General features: G+C 39.9%; 1 pseudogene; it reads left to right on the forward strand.

The window, feature by feature from the left end:
- Positions 1-18,550: 18,550 nt before the first annotated feature.
- Positions 18,551-19,180, forward strand: LOC110678137 (annotated as a pseudogene).
- The last annotated feature ends 2,385 nt before the right edge of the window (positions 19,181-21,565 follow it).

The raw sequence follows: 21,565 nt of genomic DNA on the forward strand, positions 1-21,565 counted from the left end.
TGAGAGGCAGCATGCCTACTCGTTGGAGAAACGAAAGAAACTACATTCTTACAAATTCAATGGGTGCGTCTTATATAGGCGCACGATACGGCCAGACAAAACATACAATAATTCATTACGCGCGTACGCTTCTCAATACAGTTTGGCGCGCTGTTGGGTTGGCGCCAACTGTAGAGGGCAAGGATGGAAAAAAATCGTCTCTAGCGACAAACAACACTGTATACGAACGATCTAAGAGGGCCGCCGCTCTTGCAGCAAGCATGATTTGAACACCTCACCACGCGCGCACTCTACCGACATATGGAGCATCCGATGCATTGTTCGTCGTGGGACAAAGAGTTTATCGGATGTTGTTACAAGTAGCGATCAACCTGAATCATGGCGCATTCGCGCCATTATTTTTCCCTAAAACCATGACCGAATGATTTTAGAATCACAAACAATATATCTGAAGGGATATCAACAGATAAAAATGGAACAATCCTCGGAATGATAAAACTATGACTCGCGAACACTTAATCGATAGCATACATGCAGAACAATGCATTAATTGCGGAGCGTAGTTTGTTGTGATATCTTAACGACAAAAGGTTAATCGTTGTTGCTATGATCGCACGATAAAGAACAACCGCGATGCATCGTGGATTTTGTCATGATCACTAGATATTCCACAGTAGCCATCAATGGAACAATAGATAGCGTCCCTGAGTGTTATACAGTTGATTGATATTATATACATGCAAATACTATACTTTATTTTTCCAAGGAACAATCAGAATTTATATCAAATATATCACTTTGTATAGAAAACAAAATTTATTCGCGCGCTTTTAGTTAATTATCTAATCATTTGATAAATTGAACAAAATTTGAAAAAAAAGCAAGAAAATTACAAATAGCACTTTATGTATGCATAAATATCCTTTTTGCTTAGCAACTATATGATACTGAGGGTCAAGCATGGGAAACACTCGCTCAGCTATTGTGTTTCCCTCAATCGCTTTCACGCACAGTTTTGAGCGAGAAAGCCATTTTTTAACCAAGCCGAACGTTTTAATTTCCAGTGCCCATTCTGCTTCTTCGGCGAGCACTAAGCGAAACAAAAAACGGCATCTGATCAGTCGAATGCAATACCAAAATTCGGACAAAGGACAAACATTTGAAAAGGGCCCATGAGGTCTTGAGGCTTTTTTTTTAGAAACGTTGCTGTTGAGCCCTTTTTAGCCCGCCCACGCAAACTAACTCCACTATCAGAATGATTGGTGTTAGCTCTTCCTGATAGTGGTATTGGTGAGCGTGATCGAGTTGAATTGGGTTCAACAGTGGCTTGCAAAGCCAATGTTTACCAATGTCGATGTGCCCTTTTGAAATGTTTGTCCAGGAATGATTGTTTACATTCTGATTCCGTTCGGATGGCATTCGGGTTTGAGTGCTAATGAGCGTTCACTGACTGGCAGTCCACACCACGGAATGATTCAGTGAGTAGGAATCCTCTCAGTCAGTTCAATGCATTCGGCGAATGGATGCTAAGTGCATCAACTCGTGCCTCACAGATACAAGTGTATTGGTATTCCCTTCTCTTCGCGTTCGTTCCGATTGTCGCTTTTACACAATCGATTTCGACGCTTTCATGCTACACTCCGCCTAGGACGGTTCAGCTATCACTGAATGTTCGATAGCAGCAGATTTTTTGCTATTTTTCATCGGTGGCGTTTGGGTGAGTGAGTGAATTTTTCCATGCTTGCTGAGGGTCAGTTCCTATTACCTATGTTATTAAATGTTAGGATCGTTTTCAATTAAAAACTGTTGGTCTCAATAGTAAAGGTTACGAATAAAGGACATACAAAACACCCAACAGACCAAAGGAGAGTGTTCCGTTTGACGAAAAGCTTCTTCTGACTGGAAAGGAAAGGATGGTTTACTGTGTTACACTTACAATGCGTGTAAATTACTGCCGCCGTTAGCGCACGGTTATGAGGCCCACAATAGAACACATTTTTCTATGGGAAGCGTGCGGGTGATCATCGGTTTTTCAGTTCTGTCGCCTAAACGGTAAAAGATACCACTTTGGCGTCTTTGGACGAAAGTTAGAGTATGGATTGATGAAACAAAAAATATTTTTTTGAAAATTTTTCATGATACAGACAATATTTTTTTCGCTATTTTTCCGACAATTTTCTCCATGGTGAAAAATTTTCCGAGAAATGTTTTTCATTTTATATTTTTAATAGATTGCTGAGAAAATTTCCTTTCGATTTCACTAAAAAACTTTTGCTCTACGATGCATAGTTCAGGAGATATGAATTTTCAAAGTTTGAGGTATATAGAGAAATCGTGAAAATTCATCTAGAGTTTTCCGGGAAAATAGGCCACTATAATTTTTTTGAATTTCACTTTTGGTCATGTATCCACGAGCTCTACCTCTGGTGAAAATTTCATGCAAATCGGAGAACCTCCGGCCCAAATTGTCCGATAATAAAAAAATATCCCCTGCTGCGGCTCTGAAATGCGTGGTTTTTCGGTTCTAATGCGTGTTGTTGTATTCGTGTCCTATAGGATATATATATTGAAAACTGAACTGAGGACACGAATGACTCTTAAAATTTGCTCGCCGACCGTGTTCACAGTCTGACGGCAAAAAAAAAGAACGAGGGAAGAAGCAGGGTGCGTTGCGCTTTTATAGAGGGAAGCGGAATCCAAAAATGTGCTTGGACGTGATTGGTTAAATAAGAACGTTTTACGATTTTCAATAGTTTGTTGTTAATAATCAATAGTGTCCTCTATTTGAATCGACGCGTAGATAAATTTCCAATCGATTCATGGAAACATCTATCGATAAATGACTGAGTTATTAGCGGTCAAAACCTGACCATTTTTCGTTAAATGCTCAATTTTTCGTTTTTCTGAATTGTACCCCCATACAGTGACTCAACCTCATTTTCGTGCGGGGAACTGTTTCCATATCAAGTAGGTTTAAAAGTAATAAATGATTTACGGACTTTGATATGCTTTATCAATTACGAAGGTCGTAGGTGTCATCTATTGCTCGGCAATCATAAACTCTATTTATTCGCTAAAATCTTTGGAGTAATGGAAAAGTATTGAATTTGTGTCTAAAATTGAGCCAATCCCATATTCGTACACCTAACAAAAATCAAACATACAACATCCAAAACTACTTTTTATGTGCTAGATGATTGATCTTCATTACGTTGTTCAGATGTAGTATCGTACATTTGGAAAAAAATATAAGCGGACATATTTGACGCTTAAGTAAATGTTCGAGCGCGAACTATGCACGGTATCGAAGGGCTTTCTTCGCTGCCTTTGGCAGCCACCGAAAAGTGTTGAAGTCCGGCAAAACACACGCGAGAATTATCTGACCGAATACCACCACGCTTTCTTCAACGGTAGGTCACTAGAGCTCGTCCACCTTTTCACTAAGGTTGGACCGAAGCACACGACACGAAAACGGCTAAGTCCCTTGGTAACCGGGCACTTAGAAAATTTCGCACCGAACGAAATTACTACCACACAACAGTAAAAACGGCTAAGTCCCTTGGTAACGGAGGACTTGTGATTTTTTCACTCTATCGAGAATAAAGAGACGCAGACGGACCGTACGTTATATTCGTTTGGCTTGTTATTTCTGACTGGTGATTCTTGTACAATATACCTACAATATATGGGTTCAATACCTATTGTTCACAGACAGTGGCTATTGTGCGCATGAGCGCTCATCTCTTCTCTCTCGCGTGTAGTGTATAATGGGGTAATGTAGAGATTGTAACAATTTTGGCAAAATGAAATTAAATTAAATAGACATAATTCATAGAGTAGATGGGTCCGGCTCCAACAGTAAATGTAAGAAAAATACCACTTTTTCAATGTTTTTTGTTAAAAACAATCTAGTAACTCGAACAATAACGTGTTTTTTCAAGTTCACTTAATTAACAATGATTACTACGAATACCGAACGAGTTTAAAAAACTTATAATCAGATTTAGAGTACTTACGAGTAGATATCGGTATATCATACTTCACAATCTTGGTTAATATAACATTGATAAAAAATCTAAAACCAAAAGTTTTAGTCAATTACTTTTAGTATGGCTCTTAAATGGATGTACATAATTCATAGTTAATGTTCCTATCTAAAAATTGCGCAATTATTTTTTTATTTCATATTTTACTACCAAGCATTCCCATAGAGATTGATAGAATAAATATTATTGCCGTAACTGCAACACATGCGTTATTTGAAATAATGAAAACAACAGGTTATATTCTAATAAAAAGCATATCAATGCTCTCCGCCCACTCGGAATATTTTGTACTTTTATTATAAAATAAATAAACCGCAGAACAGGTTCCTTTCGTAAGTATAATTAGAATACGAATTCAAAAATAATTAAAATAATTGAATATTGAGATAAAATCAATTGTGTGAAGGTATGTACAGCATAGTGTATGGTACTTTGTTGTAAAACGAAGTTCTTAGTTAAAATTCTTTCTACACACAAGTTTGAAATTAACCTTTAACTGTTGTTTAGAACAAAAATTTGGTGTACATTGTTTGAAAATAATATTTCAGAAGAGTTTTGAAGTTATAACATAAGCATTGTCTATACTCAAAGAGGATAAAAACTTTTTATGATTTCTGTAAACTGAATATATTTTAACCAAAACTCTTTCAGTGCTCACGAATATATTTTTTAAATTGAATTCTACAACAAAAATGAACGCTATTGTTAGAATTATTGGATTTTATAGCAAAAATCATTGAAAAATGGTATTTCTAATAATTTTACTTAAGTTCCATATATGTCCGCTTATAAATTGTCCAAATGTACTCTACTACGTCTGAACAACGTTATATAGCACTTGTGCAATCAAATAGAGCATTTAAATTCAGTTTTGAATGTTGTATGTTTAAATTTTGATAGGTGTACGAATATGGGAGTGGATGAATTTTAGACACAAATTCAATACTTTTCCATTGATCCAAAGATGAAAGTAAATGGAAACATTTTATGACTGTTAAATAATAGATGATACCTATGGCCATCAATATAGATAAAGCATTCCAAACTCAATATATCATTTAAGGTGAAACAGTTTGGAATCAACTTCTAAGATTGCACTAAAACTTCAAAGGCACAAATCTCGCGAAGAAAGCATCCCACAACAGTGCACTTTTTATTTTGGCTTTGTGCACTAGCAGAAAGCTTATAATAAGAAGATCAGGAACGTTTGCCAACTATTTCTTCAGATTTGTGCCTGTGAAAACGTGAGTAGGGGGAGAAGTCGGCCATTGTGCCGGCCATCTTTGCATTCCGAGATGTTTCACCTTAATAGTTTTTTACTTACTTGATGTGACACCAGTGTCCTGTACGAATATGAAATTGGGCCACTGTATGTTGCCGAAAGACGTTATCCAACGTCAAAAGAACATGATCACAAAGCAAAGGGTTGCTGCTAATCTGCTAATCTGCTAATATCAACGCACCCCCTAGCCATGGCCAATCTGCGTTGTTTACACAAACATCCCTATAAACCCCCACGCTGGGAAATACGTTTTCCGAAAAAGGCGTTATGAGGTTCTGCACTGCATTCTTGTATTGGATTTACTTTAATAGCATTGTTGTTAGCAAATTCACAAAAAAGTGAAAGAGAAAGAAAACATGATTTGTGCAGGTAGAGCCCCATAGGCCATGCTATACCAGTTAGCACGCCCGACGCCCACCGATGACAGAGTGGGTAGGCTCGCACCATCGTCCCGCCCTTCTACCTATTTTTGAGATAGGCAGTTCTGTCAGGGTGTAAATAGTTATTATTATCCATGTAATCAAAATGTAATGCACCGATTTACGACCTTCTACGTGTTAACGACCTTAAGGTGGGAATATTTGCGTGCCGGGTATGCTCATCTTCCTGTTGTGACATCACTTCTCCACAATGGCTTGGAGGTTTCCTTCTTCATTTCGGTTGTTCTGGAAAGATTAGAAAACAAGGAAAGGAAGGGGCCACACCACTCCACAGAATGGCGGCCCATCTGATATTAGTTTTGTGTTAAATAATTATTGTTGTGAGTAGAGATCCTGAAAGGGAGAAATGCGAGTAGGTGGTAAGCCGCCAATCGAACCGTCAAAATCCCCATTAGCTTTCAATGAGTGACAGCTCGATCGGCGGCCCACCCCCCGTCCCACATCTCCCTTAGAGGCTCTCTAGTTGAGATAAATGTATGTATGGACCGATGCACGAGTTCACTAATTTGACGTTTGAGCGGAGCCGTATTCACTAGTTGCCATGGTCACATAAATAACACGGCACCGCTCAAACGTCAAAAAATGAACTCGTGCATTGGTTCATGGACCGATGCACGAGTTCACTATCTGATGTTTGAGCGGTGCCGTGTTATTTACGTGGCCATGGCAACGAGTGAATTCGGCACCGCTCAAAAGTCAAATTAGTGAACTCGTGCATTGGTCCATTGAGCAATTAGTCTTGGTTTAGTGTGTGCTTCTTTTACATTTGACAGTTCATCCCTTCATTCATTCGCAAATGTCATTCATTTCGTCATTCATTCATTTCGACGATCTTTTGTTCGCTTCTACACGTATTTACTCGTTCCCTAAAAGTTACGGTGCTTGTTGACCTCGTTATTGTTGTTGTTTCCATCGATTAATGGATGTCCAGTTCGTGTCCGTACATGAAGGTGTTCTTCAGGTTCTCCGTATTCCCGGCGATGGGGATTGCTTATTTTCGTCGCTTAGCCATCAAATATGGGGGTCGCTGCCAGGCACCGAGCAGCTTGCATTTCATAACCGGACTCTTCGTTCCCTCCTGGTTCACCATTTTAATCAGCACCTTGCAGAGTGGTCGGATCGTATCCACGCCCAAGCTGTGGCCGCGTTTACAGATCTTGGTTTGGCTTCTGTGTGCTTGGAGTTGTCGGCGTCCCAGTTGGTACAGCATTATCTTCAATGTTTGCGCCAGCCTGGATTTTGGGGAGGTGAGGATGCAATTTTCGTGATCGCTCAAGCCTTCGGTCTCCGTGTTGAAGTTTTCCGTGAACATTCCGCAGCTCTGACTATCAACGCTACCGGGGGGAAGACTCTTCAGATTGTCCATCGCATTGCAGGGACCGTTGGAGACAGTGGCCAAGGAGGTTACACTCATTACGACAGCGTGCTCAGCGTTCGTACTGGTAAGTGTTCATTATCTGTTTCTTATCTCCGGCAGGTTATGTCTTCCTTGCACATTCTTTACCTATGTTCCCTGAGATTTATGTTCCCTGTAAACGACTTCGAGGGGGGAACCTTCCAACACTCCTAATCCTAAAAGGGTATCTAGTTCTACAGATCATGGTTTGTTATGCCCTTTTTCGTCAAATTATTGTTTATTAGTTTATTAATTCCTTTTAACCTTTTTAGCTTCTTTCCTCCCTTTGGATTGGTCATCACTCGCCCACCCACCCGTTTGTATTCCTTCACATCGTCATGATCCCGTTCCCCAACCACATGTACGGCATTCCGAGCATCAACCTTTCGTTGATCCTTATGATGTAACCCAGGGCAGTATTGTTGCTCCCACCAGTCTTCCCGCACTTAGGTTACCCGAGAATGAGTTCGTTGCTGGTACCTGGAATGTGTCTGGGTGTACGCGATCCTCCGATCGGGACCTAATTGATCAGTTCTTGAAGTCCAATCAGATTGCCATTGCATGTCTTCAGGAGACTAGACTTGCATTGATAACCGAGTCCTATTCATGGTTCAATGTGAATTGCCAATCCGATACTGCTCCGAGGATGGGTGGTGGTACTTCGGTGTTGGTTCATCGTGGACATTTCCCTGAAGGGGGCGATTTTTTTCGCGTTTCTGATAATATTTGTGGTGTTATGATTAATGTGTTTGGTGAGCAGTTCATTATTTTATCTGTTTATGCCAGATCGCTAGGCAATCGTGCGGATCCTGAGTTAAGCGTTCTTACCAATTATTTGGCGAGTCTCAGCGAGCGGCAGAGAGTAAATCTAGCTGTGCTTGGGGATTTTAATGCGCATATTGGGCTTCATGACTTACTTCCTGCTGATCGCGTACGTGTTGGATCATTCCTTTACCATCAACAAAGTAATCCTAATGGTGAAGTGCTTAAGGAACTGCTTCATTTCCATAACTATCGCCTCACTAGTTCCTTTGGTCCAGATCGAAGTCAGGGTGTCGACCCAATTTTGAAAATAAAATTCCCTGACTTTCCCTGACCTTCCAGTCGTTTTCCAGAAAAAATCCAGACCATGTTGATTTGTTTGTTTGGTAGAGTTTATGTTTTAGGTCGTATGAATAAACTGAGCAATAGTTTTAACGATAAGTTTCTTCAAGTTGATATGATAAAACTGAGCAATTGGGTGTGTACTTTTCAAACTTGATAATTCGTATTAATAAAGCGGTAAAAGCTGAGTAGAAGCTAAGTAAATTCTGAGTCATCTATTGATCATATTGAAATCTTCAAGCGCAAAAGTTACTTTAAAAATTATAGAAAACGAAGTATTCGGATATTGAACTACCTCAGATATAATTTGACAAGTTTCAGTTATGAAGGACAATTTTGGACACCTTCCGCAAATTGATTATACCATTTTCCATGAGACGTCACTCTATGCTTTTTTGTTGGAAGGATTTTCTTCCTGAAATTTGGCTACTTCTTTTTCAGGTAAAATTACAGGAACTTTGTTTGAAAAATTCAACGAGGAATTCAACAAAAAATTCTCAGAAATTCCAATTTAAATTCTTAAATGTATTTTTCCATGTCTTCCTCCAAAACTTCTTTTTCCAGGAACTCCTCTAATATTTCTCCCAGAACCTCCTCAAATGTTTTATCTGATGACTTTAATATCACAAAGAATTATGTTGTTCCTCCAAAAACAAGTCCAAAAATTTGTTAACTAGTTTAAGAATTTTATAATTACACCTCCAGTAGGCGAATTCCGGCGCGTATTTTCTTTGAAAAATAGAAAATTTTCTTGCTGGTGAATAATGAAAGAAAGTTTCTTCTCTTTGAAGAAATTGTTCACCGGAATTCACCTACAGGACTCTAAAAAATATTGAAGAATTTATTTCAGTCATGATGTTTTTTCCTAGAAATTAGTTTAAAAAACATGGGAATATTACAGAAATACTAAAAACATAGGAAAATTACAGGAAAATAATTTTAGGGATCACATAGATACTTTTTCCAAAATGTATTCATTTTTGAATAAAATTCTTCACCATGATTCTTTACAGGTAATTTATGTTAGTTAATTTTTAGAATTCCGATGTGATTTTTTTAATTCAAGCACCGTTCTACCCAGAAATTTATCTAAATATTTTTAACAGAATGAATTCTGGAATTGAAAAACGCGCTAATAATAAGTTTCCAGATGTTCATTTTAATGTGTCGTGCCTTCAACAGTCCTCGATTTAACTACACTAAGAATGAGTACTATCTTCCAAGTACTTTTTTCGGGGGTTTATGCTAACGTAAGAACTTCATGTACACTCACAGAACGCGACACGACAACGAACATAACACATATTGTTGTTACAAACAATTGAAAAAAGGATTTAAATTTACCTTTTTATTCGACCGGTTTCGATCTAGCCCAACTACGGGAAAATGTTCGATTAGCCTTCAAAGTAATCTCACAAACTATCAAAGGATTATCGAGCAGATTACTTCAAATTAAATTCCTGCAAGCTTCCATGGATTTTATGGATTCACAAAGATATCTTAGATAATAATCTTCATATTTTTTGGAGAATTTCCTGTATATTCTCAGAACAAAAAACAAACTGGATATATTTGTAAGTAAGCTCCTGAATAAAATCCTGAAGTAACGCTTGGAATTCACAATATTTTCATAAAATCCTGGAAAATTTAAACTGAAAAATCTAAATTGAAATATATAGCAAAATGGACAAATTTCAATATTAGAGCACTTTGGGGTATTATCTTTGGGTCTACCCCGTTTGGCATAATGCCGTTTGGCATACAGTCGTTTGGCATAATTTGAAAAAGGAAGATACTGCAGTGGTACAGTGATATGCCGTACCATAAGAAGCGTCATAAAATTACATGTTCCTTTATTTTTTCAAATGACATCGACTAACTTAGGCGTTGGATATATTTTTGTTAAAGATGCGCCATAATATCCTGGACTTAATGACCCCGGAAGTCATGTATGATGCAATTCCAAAAGAGCTTTATTGGATATTGGTTTCCTTGAAAAATGATGATTAGAAGTATGTCCTATCACTAACTGTCAACGGAATGTACGATCGTGAGCAGTTTATACACACTCATTTGCTTAATGGAAGGAATCAAATGATCAAATTCAAAAATTTTCATAATTATGCCAAACAGATATTATGCCAAATGGCGATTATGCCAAACGACCGTTATGCCAAACAGCTATTATGCCAAACGACTGTATGCCATACGGCATTATGCCAAACGGGGTAGACAGATTATCTGTATTGTTTCCAGAAACGACATGATAAAAAATCAGAAATTATGACTTGCAGTTTTGTGCTCTTGAAATTTTGAGATACGATTTTCATCTTTACCTAAATACGAGCATCTTCATAAATTGTTCTCTATATTTCGTTTTATCTATTTGTGGCGGCAACCACCACAAGTTTAACTTGCATATTTTCGGCAAACTTGTAAAGATTGACATGATTTGATGAAGTGGATTTCATTTTATCCTCAAGATTTTGAAGAGAAGACAATGATTTGATCTAGCAAACTTTAGAACTAAATATTAATAAAGCAAGCTACGTCAACTTTAAAGAAATTGTTCAGAGAGCACTGTTGATGCTTTTCATTTCAGAATATTTTGGATGCTTAGAATACGTATAGGTAGTTAAGTACAGCTCACTCTCATATGCCTAAAAGCATCTTCTCAATCAACTTGTTTGATGTTGTAGTATTGAATATTTTTCCCTGACCTTTAGTGAAATTCCCTGACTTTCCCTGACTTTCCAGTTCAAGAAGCAAATTCCCTGACATTCCCTGACTTTCCAGGTTTTTCCAGGTAGTCGACACCCTGCGAAGTGTTGTGTGTACTTGGAAGCGTGGATCTCGCCGTTCGCAGGTATGTAAGATAATGTTCCTCTGTGGTCTTGTGATGATGATTTATTGTTATTCCTTTACTTGGTTGACTTTGTAGATTGATCACGTTATCATGCCCGTTGTTCGTCGATTCCATCGCCCTGAGTGTCGCTGTCTTGAGGATGAGAGCCATTTTTCCGACCACCTGTTGCTTACTTTACGTGTTAAGCATCGCCCTACCGTTAATGATGATACTCCCCGTGGCGCTATCACATCTTCAGCTCCTGCTGCGTTTATTCAGACTAGCTTGTTGACGACCGATCCAGTTGCCAAGCTGCGATACCATCGTGATCTTTCCTCCCGGCTCGAGTCTGCACATCTTGATCACTCTGCTGGCGATCCCGTGCCGTTTCTAGATCATATTAATGAGTCCGTTTTAGGGGCCGCCAATGCCACCCTCTCCATCCCCCGGTCACCTCGGACACCGAACCGAGCACAGGCTGGGCGTCTTTATGAGAGGCGACAGGAGGACTTCCTTTGCGATCGTCAAAATCCAGTTAAAAGACGCTTGCTGCGAGAGGCCCGTGATGCCAAGACTTTAGCTTATCAAGATCATTACGAAGGAACAGTTCGCGCCTTTTTCGATAATTTGGAGAATTTTCCTCCATTGGATCGCATACGCATGACGTATCGTTATTTGAGACAACATCGGCGTCGTGCGGCTCGCAAGTCGTCACATTATATCTCTGTGCAAGCTTGGGAGGCCAAATTGATGTCTGGTTCCAGTAATCTGGAGATTCCTCTTCTGTTCGAGCCTGAGTTACCACCTCCTGGTTCTGGCCCTACTTTAGGTGACATCGAGCGACTTACTTCCTCGATGATTGAAACTCTACAAATTCCGTTGCCAAAGGTGCCACGTCCGTCCGGACCTGATGAGTATCGACGAATAACCTTGTGCCAATCTATTTATAAGGTTTACTCTCGATTTTTGTTAGAGCAACTTGAAGTGTTCCTGGGAGATGTGCCGAATTATCAGTACGCCTACCATCACAACCGCTCCGCCGAGGACCAAATATTTATCGTACGACAGATTCTTGATGAACGGTGGCGTAAAGGTCGGATTACTTATGTCGTGTCACTGGATATTCGGCAAGCGTTTGATACGGTTAATTTGCACCGGGTTCCATCTTTGCTTGCTGAGCTTGGGGTTCCTGCTTATCTTATCAATCGTATAATTTCCGCTTGTCTCACCGAGCAGACCTCACTCCAGTGGTTCGGTCAACGAACAGCCTCTTTTAATAAGGTTCGGGGCATTAAGCAAAGGTGCCCCTTGTCTCCCAAACTTTTTGTTTATCTGCTTCATCAATGATCACAAAGCAAAGGGTTCCTGTGATGAAAAAGTAAGAGGTTGTTTCCGAGATACAACCGCCAAGTTGGCGTTGGATAACGATAGCTTCATCTATTTCCTGGCTTGAGACCGGCACAGACTTATGAAAGATTTCTACTGATAAAAATCCAATCAATTTTCATATTATTTGTAGCATGTCAATTCTGACCTATTATGGACATAGTGTGTTAGCCCAGAAAATCTGTGGTGTAAGTTTGATTTGGTTAACACTTCAACACCGATAGACTCGGTCGATGGAAGAAGAAGCATGAGCGGTAACTCTTGCTTCCCGAACAAATATTCCGGTCGAACGTTAGGTCCACGCATGATCCACTAAGATTGGTTGCTTTAGTAGGTTCCGAATCCAGTTTGAGGTTGAGGTACTTCTCCATGAAGTCCGCGAACTCCATGTTCTCCTTTTGATACTCGAAGAAGTTCCGCACCATGTAGAACTTTTTCTGCTTCATAGTAGTATCCGGGGAAATGTAGAGGCAAATCTGCGATTCCAGAGCTCGGCCGTCATGGTCCTGAAGGAAGCGAGTGGCCTATCTGATCGGTTTGTTTAAGGATACCAACCTGTGCGCGATCCACGCCAAGCGTGTCAGCAGCATACCGAAGGACATCCAACTGACTCGTCGTATCCGTGGAGAACGCGCTTAAATTGAAATGCAGCAAAATTTCAAACAAAACGGGTTACAACTATGCATTCGATGTAAAAGAGTTACAACCAGAGACACTTCATCTATAACTATTAATTGATTAATTAATTTATTTATTTATCAATTATAATTTTGGTTGTTTAGTTTCCTAGTTAGCTGTTGCGGATTAGTTTTAGCTCTTTGTTTGACAAATTGATACTCTGATCGCTCTAGCATGCATTTACAGGTAGGTAGCGACGACGACAACGGAATTATTCAAAGTAAGTAAAGTTTGTAAGGATGCTTAAAATATATCCCCGAGCCCGATTTCATCTTCTAAACTCGTACCAATTAGCTCATACGGTTGAAATAATTAAATTTCTGTTAGATATCAGGTATTTCCTCAAGAAATTGCCTACATTTAGGCGTTTTTGTTAATTCTTGAAATTAACTATTTATTATTTCTAACATATTGCATTATTAAGAATTTTGCAAGCATATTCGGATTCAGGGAGCTCATATTCATAATGTAGAGTTGTTTAAAAACATAATAATAATCGCATTGACAAGTGATCAATTTCACCCCAAAATGGGATTCCCCGATTTTCTATTTAAGGGATGATTTTTAGCACTAAAACCACATTTGTTGTAAAATTTTGGCACATGAGCCATAGAGGCTGACCGTCGTACTAGTATTCAGTTGTTTGGCATTTTCAACATGATTGAAAACAGTCAAGAAAAACCATGAAAAATGATCAATTTCACCCGAAATTACGGTACACGTAAACTTCAAAACGTCAAAACCTGATAACAGCAAGAAAAATGTGCTTTTCTTTGAAAAATAAGACATGCCTCGATGTTTACCAATTTTTCAATAGTTTTGTCATGAAAATCAAAAGTTTTCATTATTTGAGTAGATTCGTAGAAATATTTCCAATCGATTGGTGCAAAAATCTTGAAAATTTTTGCGGGCGTTAGTAAGTTATTAACAGTCAAAATCTAACCACTTTTCGTGACGCGAGCGATTTTTCGTTTTTTCGAAATTGTACCCCAGTATGTTGCCGTAAGACGTTATCCAACGTCAAAAGAAGATAACTTTTGCGTCTGCTAAGAAGAAATTGCATCTGGCGGTACTGAGGAAAATTTTATCTTGGCTTTGGCAATGACGGCGCATCACAACGGAGATTGGAAAACATGCGAACGCAGTGACGACATCAGGCCTTATCGTTCAAATATATCGTTCCGTCACAGGGGGAGGGAGAGGGTCTTCCATAGTGTTACAGCCCTTATACACAATTTAAATCTTCCATACAAAAGTTGTTACGTGGGGAAGGAGGGGGTCTAGAACTGGCATATTTTGGGTTATGTAATATTTGAATCATTCCTTAACAATAGAAAATATATTTATTGCATTCCGCCAGCACGACTCGGAAACATTCTCGATTTGTCGTTTTGTCAATTATTCATAACTAATCAGATATTGTATGATGCTACGAGATGAATAAATGTAAGAATATGGTAAACACATTAGCAAATATTACACAAATAACTCTTTAGGACACATTTGTTGGCACTGAAAAGGGCCGATTGAACTGTGAGAATCGAGTAACGCGGACACATTTTGCCAGCGAACAGGTTGAAATCCTCCTCGCCCGATAAGATTTGCGGTGGCGATGATGATGGGCGCTTGAACAAGCGGCTTGAGCTGATTTTCTTCAGCCATCTCGTAGCCAGCGATTTCACAAACCGGACACTGGATTTGCAGCAGCTTAAGGTGAAGATGAATCGAAGCCAAACCTCAAATTTTCAATACATACGTTTAAGCTGAAAACTTAATCGATTGGTCACTCGCAGGTGGTGACCAATCAATTAAGTTTTCAGCTCAAACGGGTTTTCGGTTCTCCAGATCCGTGCTCTTGAAAATTTGAGGTTTGGCTTCGATTCTTCTTCACCTTAATGATTGCAAATTATTGATGCTGATTTTCTTGTCTACACACTAAGGGTGAGTTACGAATTTTGATAATAACTCAGCAGCGGAACATTCGGTAAACAAAATTTGTAGATATTGTTGGAATTTTACTGATTTTGGTAAAATGTTTACCGCAAATCACTAAAAATTTCACCAAAACTATTATTTTTGATTCACCGACAGTTCTGTTGCTGTGACTATTGCCAATAATGTTGCGTGAAATATTTTCGAAACTCTTTCAAAATTAAATTGTCGTCCTGAAAAGGACGGTTGGGTGAGGATATCGTCGATCGCCATTTCATGCTCAGGTTTTGTGAATTCAGTGGTAGTTTTGCTGTCGGTGATGGGGACGATTTAGCTTCCAAATCTGTACAGCGTATGGCCCTGCCACTTCAGAGCGTAGCCGACAGAATTCTGGATGACTTCAGCACACCGCGGGTTTCCTCGTAGATGAGACCGGAGGTACGATTGACGTCGCCATGGCGAGCCAGACGGCGGATGGCGGGCTTGGTGATGATGCACTGGATGTTGTCACGCTTGGCGCTTTCTTTTCCGAGGCCGGTCTAACTTCGGCAACGATTGTAACAAAACTGATGCTCGGCCGCCGGCTCGGCTGCTTTTATGCGGTACGCGATGGATGAATTCTTCTTGCTCGCTCGCTGTTCACTGTTCGTCTCGCTCGCTCGCAAGAGAAGGTCATAAAAGGGACCGGCAGCCGCGCAAATTCAATCATTCGTTTGTTTCAATCCGTCCAGTGAACACTACTACGACGATGGCTGGAAAGCAGCCCCTCGCAAGCAGCCGGTCACGAAAGTCGCTCGCAAGAGCGCCCCAGCCACCGGAGGAGTCAAGAAGCCGTATCGCTATCGGCCAGGAACGGTCGCTCTGCGTGAGATCCGTCGCTACCAGAATTCTACGGAGCTGCTGATCGACAAGTTGTATTTCCAGCGCCTGGTCCGTGAAATCGCTCAGGACTTCAAGAGCGATTTGCGATTACACAGCTTGGCGTCATGGCCCAGCAGGAAGCGAGCGAGGCCTATCTTTGAGGGTACTAACATGTGCGCGATCCACGCCAAGCGTGTCACCATCATGCCGAAGGCCTTCTAGCTGGCTCGTCGTATCCGTGGCGAACGAGTTTAAATTGAATTAGGACGCAATTTCAAGCAAAACGGCCCTTTTCAGAGCCACAACAATGTATTCCACGTAAAAGAGTTACGGCTTAAGATATTTCACCTATTATTAATTAATTAATTTATTTAATTACCAATTTAAATTTCGGATGATTAGTTTTTCAACGGCAAACAAAGTTTTAGCTAGGTTCCCGTCGGGCGGCGGTAGCATTTTTGCAGTTTTCTCTATGCGCTTATTTGGTTTCGATCGACAATTTCTTACCAAATCAGCTTTGGTTTTAGCTTTCAATTTGACAAGTTTATACTGATCGCTTTGGCATGCATGTGACAAATGACTGACCGAAATATGAATCCATTCACCAGTAATGTCGCTCTTCACGGTGTAAAATTCTCATAACTCTCTTTCAAAATTAAATTGTCGTCCTGATAAGGACGGTTGGTGGTAGTCACAATCCATCGAACTGGGTTTTCATTCCATTCTTAGACAGAAACACACCAAAAGATTACCGAAGACGATTGAATTAAAATGCGGTCGTGCGCGTGCGCGTGAAGTGGAATTTGATTGGCTTTGACTGAACACGAGATAATAGAGAGAAGTAAGAAGAAGACCGAAAGGGGCGTTTCCCTTCGAAAGACGAAAGTGGCTAAGATATCTCTCAATGATGTCTGTGTCAGGAATACACAGGAAAAATGTGCTTTTCTTCGAAAAATAAGACATGCTTCGATATTTCTCAATTTTTCAATAGTTTAGCCATGAGAATCAATAGTTTTCATTGTTGGAGTAGATTCGTAGAAAGATTTCCAATCGATTGGTGCAAGAATCTAGAAAATCTATCCGGGCATTAGTAAGTTATTAACAGTCAAAATCTAACCACTTTTCGTGACGCGAGCGATTTTTCGTTTTTTCGAAATTGTACCCCAGTATGTTGCCGTAAGACGTTATCCAACGTCAAAAGAAGATAACTTTTGCGTCTGCTAAGAAGAAATTGCATCTGGCGGTACTGAGGAAAATTTTATCTTGGCTTTGGCAATGACGGCGCATCACAACGGAGATTGGAAAACATGCGAACGCAGTGACGACATCAGGCCTTATCGTTCAAATATATCGTTCCGTCACAGGGGGAGGGAGAGGGTCTTCCATAGTGTTACAGCCCTTATACACAATTTAAATCTTCCATACAAAAGTTGTTACGTGGGGAAGGAGGGGGTCTAGAACTGGCATATTTTGGGTTATGTAATATTTGAATCATTCCTTAACAATAGAAAATATATTTATTGCATTCCGCCAGCACGACTCGGAAACATTCTCGATTTGTCGTTTTGTCAATTATTCATAACTAATCAGATATTGTATGATGCTACGAGATGAATAAATGTAAGAATATGGTAAACACATTAGCAAATATTACACAAATAACTCTTTAGGACACATTTGTTGGCACTGAAAAGGGCCGATTGAACTGTGAGAATCGAGTAACGCGGACACATTTTGCCAGCGAACAGGTTGAAATCCTCCTCGCCCGATAAGATTTGCGGTGGCGATGATGATGGGCGCTTGAACAAGCGGCTTGAGCTGATTTTCTTCAGCCATCTCGTAGCCAGCGATTTCACAAACCGGACACTGGATTTGCAGCAGCTTAAGGTGAAGATGAATCGAAGCCAAACCTCAAATTTTCAATACATACGTTTAAGCTGAAAACTTAATCGATTGGTCACTCGCAGGTGGTGACCAATCAATTAAGTTTTCAGCTCAAACGGGTTTTCGGTTCTCCAGATCCGTGCTCTTGAAAATTTGAGGTTTGGCTTCGATTCTTCTTCACCTTAATGATTGCAAATTATTGATGCTGATTTTCTTGTCTACACAATAAGGGTGAGTTACGAATTTTGATAATAACTCAGCAGCGGAACATTCGGTAAACAAAATTTGTAGATATTGTTGGAATTTTACTGATTTTGGTAAAATGTTTACCGCAAATCACTAAAAATTTCACCAAAACTATTATTTTTGATTCACCGACAGTTCTGTTGCTGTGACTATTGCCAATAATGTTGCGTGAAATATTTTCGAAACTCTTTCAAAATTAAATTGTCGTCCTGAAAAGGACGGTTGGGTGAGGATATCGTCGATCGCCATTTCATGCTCAGGTTTTGTGAATTCAGTGGTAGTTTTGCTGTCGGTGATGGGGACGATTTAGCTTCCAAATCTGTACAGCGTATGGCCCTGCCACTTCAGAGCGTAGCCGACAGAATTCTGGATGACTTCAGCACACCGCGGGTTTCCTCGTAGATGAGACCGGAGGTACGATTGACGTCGCCACGGCGAGCCAGACGGCGGATGGCGGGCTTCGTGATGATGCACTGGATGTTGTCACGCTTGGCGCTTTCTTTTCCGAGGCCGGTCTAACTTCGGCAACGATTGTAACAAAACTGATGCTCGGCCGCCGGCTCGGCTGCTTTTATGCGGTACGCGATGGATGAATTCTTCTTGCTCGCTCGCTGTTCACTGTTCGTCTCGCTCGCTCGCAAGAGAAGGTCATAAAAGGGACCGGCAGCCGCGCAAATTCAATCATTCGTTTGTTTCAATCCGTCCAGTGAACACTACTACGACGATGGCTGGAAAGCAGCCCCTCGCAAGCAGCCGGTCACGAAAGTCGCTCGCAAGAGCGCCCCAGCCACCGGAGGAGTCAAGAAGCCGTATCGCTATCGGCCAGGAACGGTCGCTCTGCGTGAGATCCGTCGCTACCAGAATTCTACGGAGCTGCTGATCGACAAGTTGTATTTCCAGCGCCTGGTCCGTGAAATCGCTCAGGACTTCAAGAGCGATTTGCGATTACACAGCTTGGCGTCATGGCCCAGCAGGAAGCGAGCGAGGCCTATCTTTGAGGGTACTAACATGTGCGCGATCCACGCCAAGCGTGTCACCATCATGCCGAAGGCCTTCTAGCTGGCTCGTCGTATCCGTGGTGAACGAGTTTAAATTGAATTAGGACGCAATTTCAAGCAAAACGGCCCTTTTCAGAGCCACAACAATGTATTCCACGTAAAAGAGTTACGGCTTAAGATATTTCACCTATTATTAATTAATTAATTTATTTAATTACCAATTTAAATTTCGGATGATTAGTTTTTCAACGGCAAACAAAGTTTTAGCTAGGTTCCCGTCGGGCGGCGGTAGCATTTTTGCAGTTTTCTCTATGCGCTTATTTGGTTTCGATCGACAATTTCTTACCAAATCAGCTTTGGTTTTAGCTTTCAATTTGACAAGTTTATACTGATCGCTTTGGCATGCATGTGACAAATGACTGACCGAAATATGAATCCATTCACCAGTAATGTCGCTCTTCACGGTGTAAAATTCTCATAACTCTCTTTCAAAATTAAATTGTCGTCCTGATAAGGACGGTTGGTGGTAGTCACAATCCATCGAACTGGGTTTTCATTCCATTCTTAGACAGAAACACACCAAAAGATTACCGAAGACGATTGAATTAAAATGCGGTCGTGCGCGTGCGCGTGAAGTGGAATTTGATTGGCTTTGACTGAACACGAGATAATAGAGAGAAGTAAGAAGAAGACCGAAAGGGGCGTTTCCCTTCGAAAGACGAAAGTGGCTAAGATATCTCTCAATGATGTCTGTGTCAGGAATACACAGGAAAAATGTGCTTTTCTTCGAAAAATAAGACATGCTTCGATATTTCTCAATTTTTCAATAGTTTAGCCATGAGAATCAATAGTTTTCATTGTTGGAGTAGATTCGTAGAAAGATTTCCAATCGATTGGTGCAAGAATCTAGAAAATCTATCCGGGCATTAGTAAGTTATTAACAGTCAAAATCTAACCACTTTTCGTGACGCGAGCGATTTTTCGTTTTTCGAAATTGTACCCCAGTATGTTGCCGTAAGACGTTATCCAACGTCAAAATATTTGTCATTCTGGCTGACTTCTGGGCTGGCTGTACTTACAAACTAACATGTTTTACTTTTCGTTTCGGGAATAGGGAAAAGGTATTGATATTGAGAAAGAGGCGAAAATGATTTATGAACATGGGGAGTGGGAAAAAGGGGCAATGCTTTTGGGCATACAAAACGATTATGGATTTTAGGCTGAACTCAAACAAGATGATGGAAAACAAATAAAACAAAAATGACTTAACACTAAACTTCGGTATTGAACCGAACAATGTTCGAAAATTGGGTTTTTGTCTGCATTTTAGAGAACTGAACCTCTGTGTGACGGAGATGTTTTAAGCGATAGAGAAAACACAGACAAACAGACGTAACACTAACGAAATTTCCATCGACCACTCATTTAACGATCATTTCAAATTCGCTATGTTACAAATCTCACGACCAGAGGCGCGCACATAGTTTTTCTTCGTGTATGACGTTTTACGCTACCGCCATCTGCAGGTCTTGTTGCACGAAACAGTATTATCCACTTACACTTTTCTTTTTGACGTTGGGTAAAGTCTTACGGCCCCAGTATCTTACGTACCGTAAAACGGGGTAACTTTGATAATGCGGGTAACTTTGATAGTGCGTAACCCACCGCATACTAAATGGAATATCATAATTTCTGTTAATCAGTTAAGCAAAACGAATGCAAAACTAAAGAATATTATTATGACACTTCATGTAAGAGCGTTTTTCATTTGAATCAAGAACGTTTTAGGCTTTTTATACGAATTTAAAATAATTACACAATTTTAGCATTTTCAAAACGTTTACAAACAATCTGTTCTACGATCACTATTTGATGTAGTTTTGAATAGTTGGCCACTTATCTTTGATAGCCTAGTTATCATAGAATTTGAATACGGTCACAAATCTCTTAGCGAAAAGCATATTCACAAACTGGGACCATTTTTGTAATCTAAGTCAGAACTTTCCATATAACGTTAAACGCCTAGAGGTATGCAATGCCCTACAAATGTTCGTTATTCATTCAATTTTGTTCGAATCATACTCCATTATCAAAGTTACCCCAAAACAGAAAACCAACTTTCGATTTTATGAAAAATTATATATCCATTCAAAATGAATCTTTTGCTAATTTATCGACTGTAATCGATAGCTAGGATGCCAGTACTTGTTTTAAAAATATAAATTGTAAATCTTTGAAACAGCATGTAAAAATATTCAAGTTTTCTTCGAAAAAACTATCAAAGTTACCCCGTTTTACGGTACCCCAGTATCAATTTCGAAAAACGAAAATCGCTCGCGTCACGAAAAGTGGTTAGATTTTGACTGTTAATAACATACTAACGCCGGATAGATTTTCGAGATTCTTGCACCAATCGATTGGAAATCTTTCTACGAATCTACTCCAATATTGATTTTCATGACTAAAC

The sequence above is a fragment of the Aedes aegypti genome, chromosome 3 (assembly GCF_002204515.2).
Source record: "Aedes aegypti strain LVP_AGWG chromosome 3, AaegL5.0 Primary Assembly, whole genome shotgun sequence".
Classification (NCBI taxonomy): domain Eukaryota; kingdom Metazoa; phylum Arthropoda; class Insecta; order Diptera; family Culicidae; genus Aedes; species Aedes aegypti.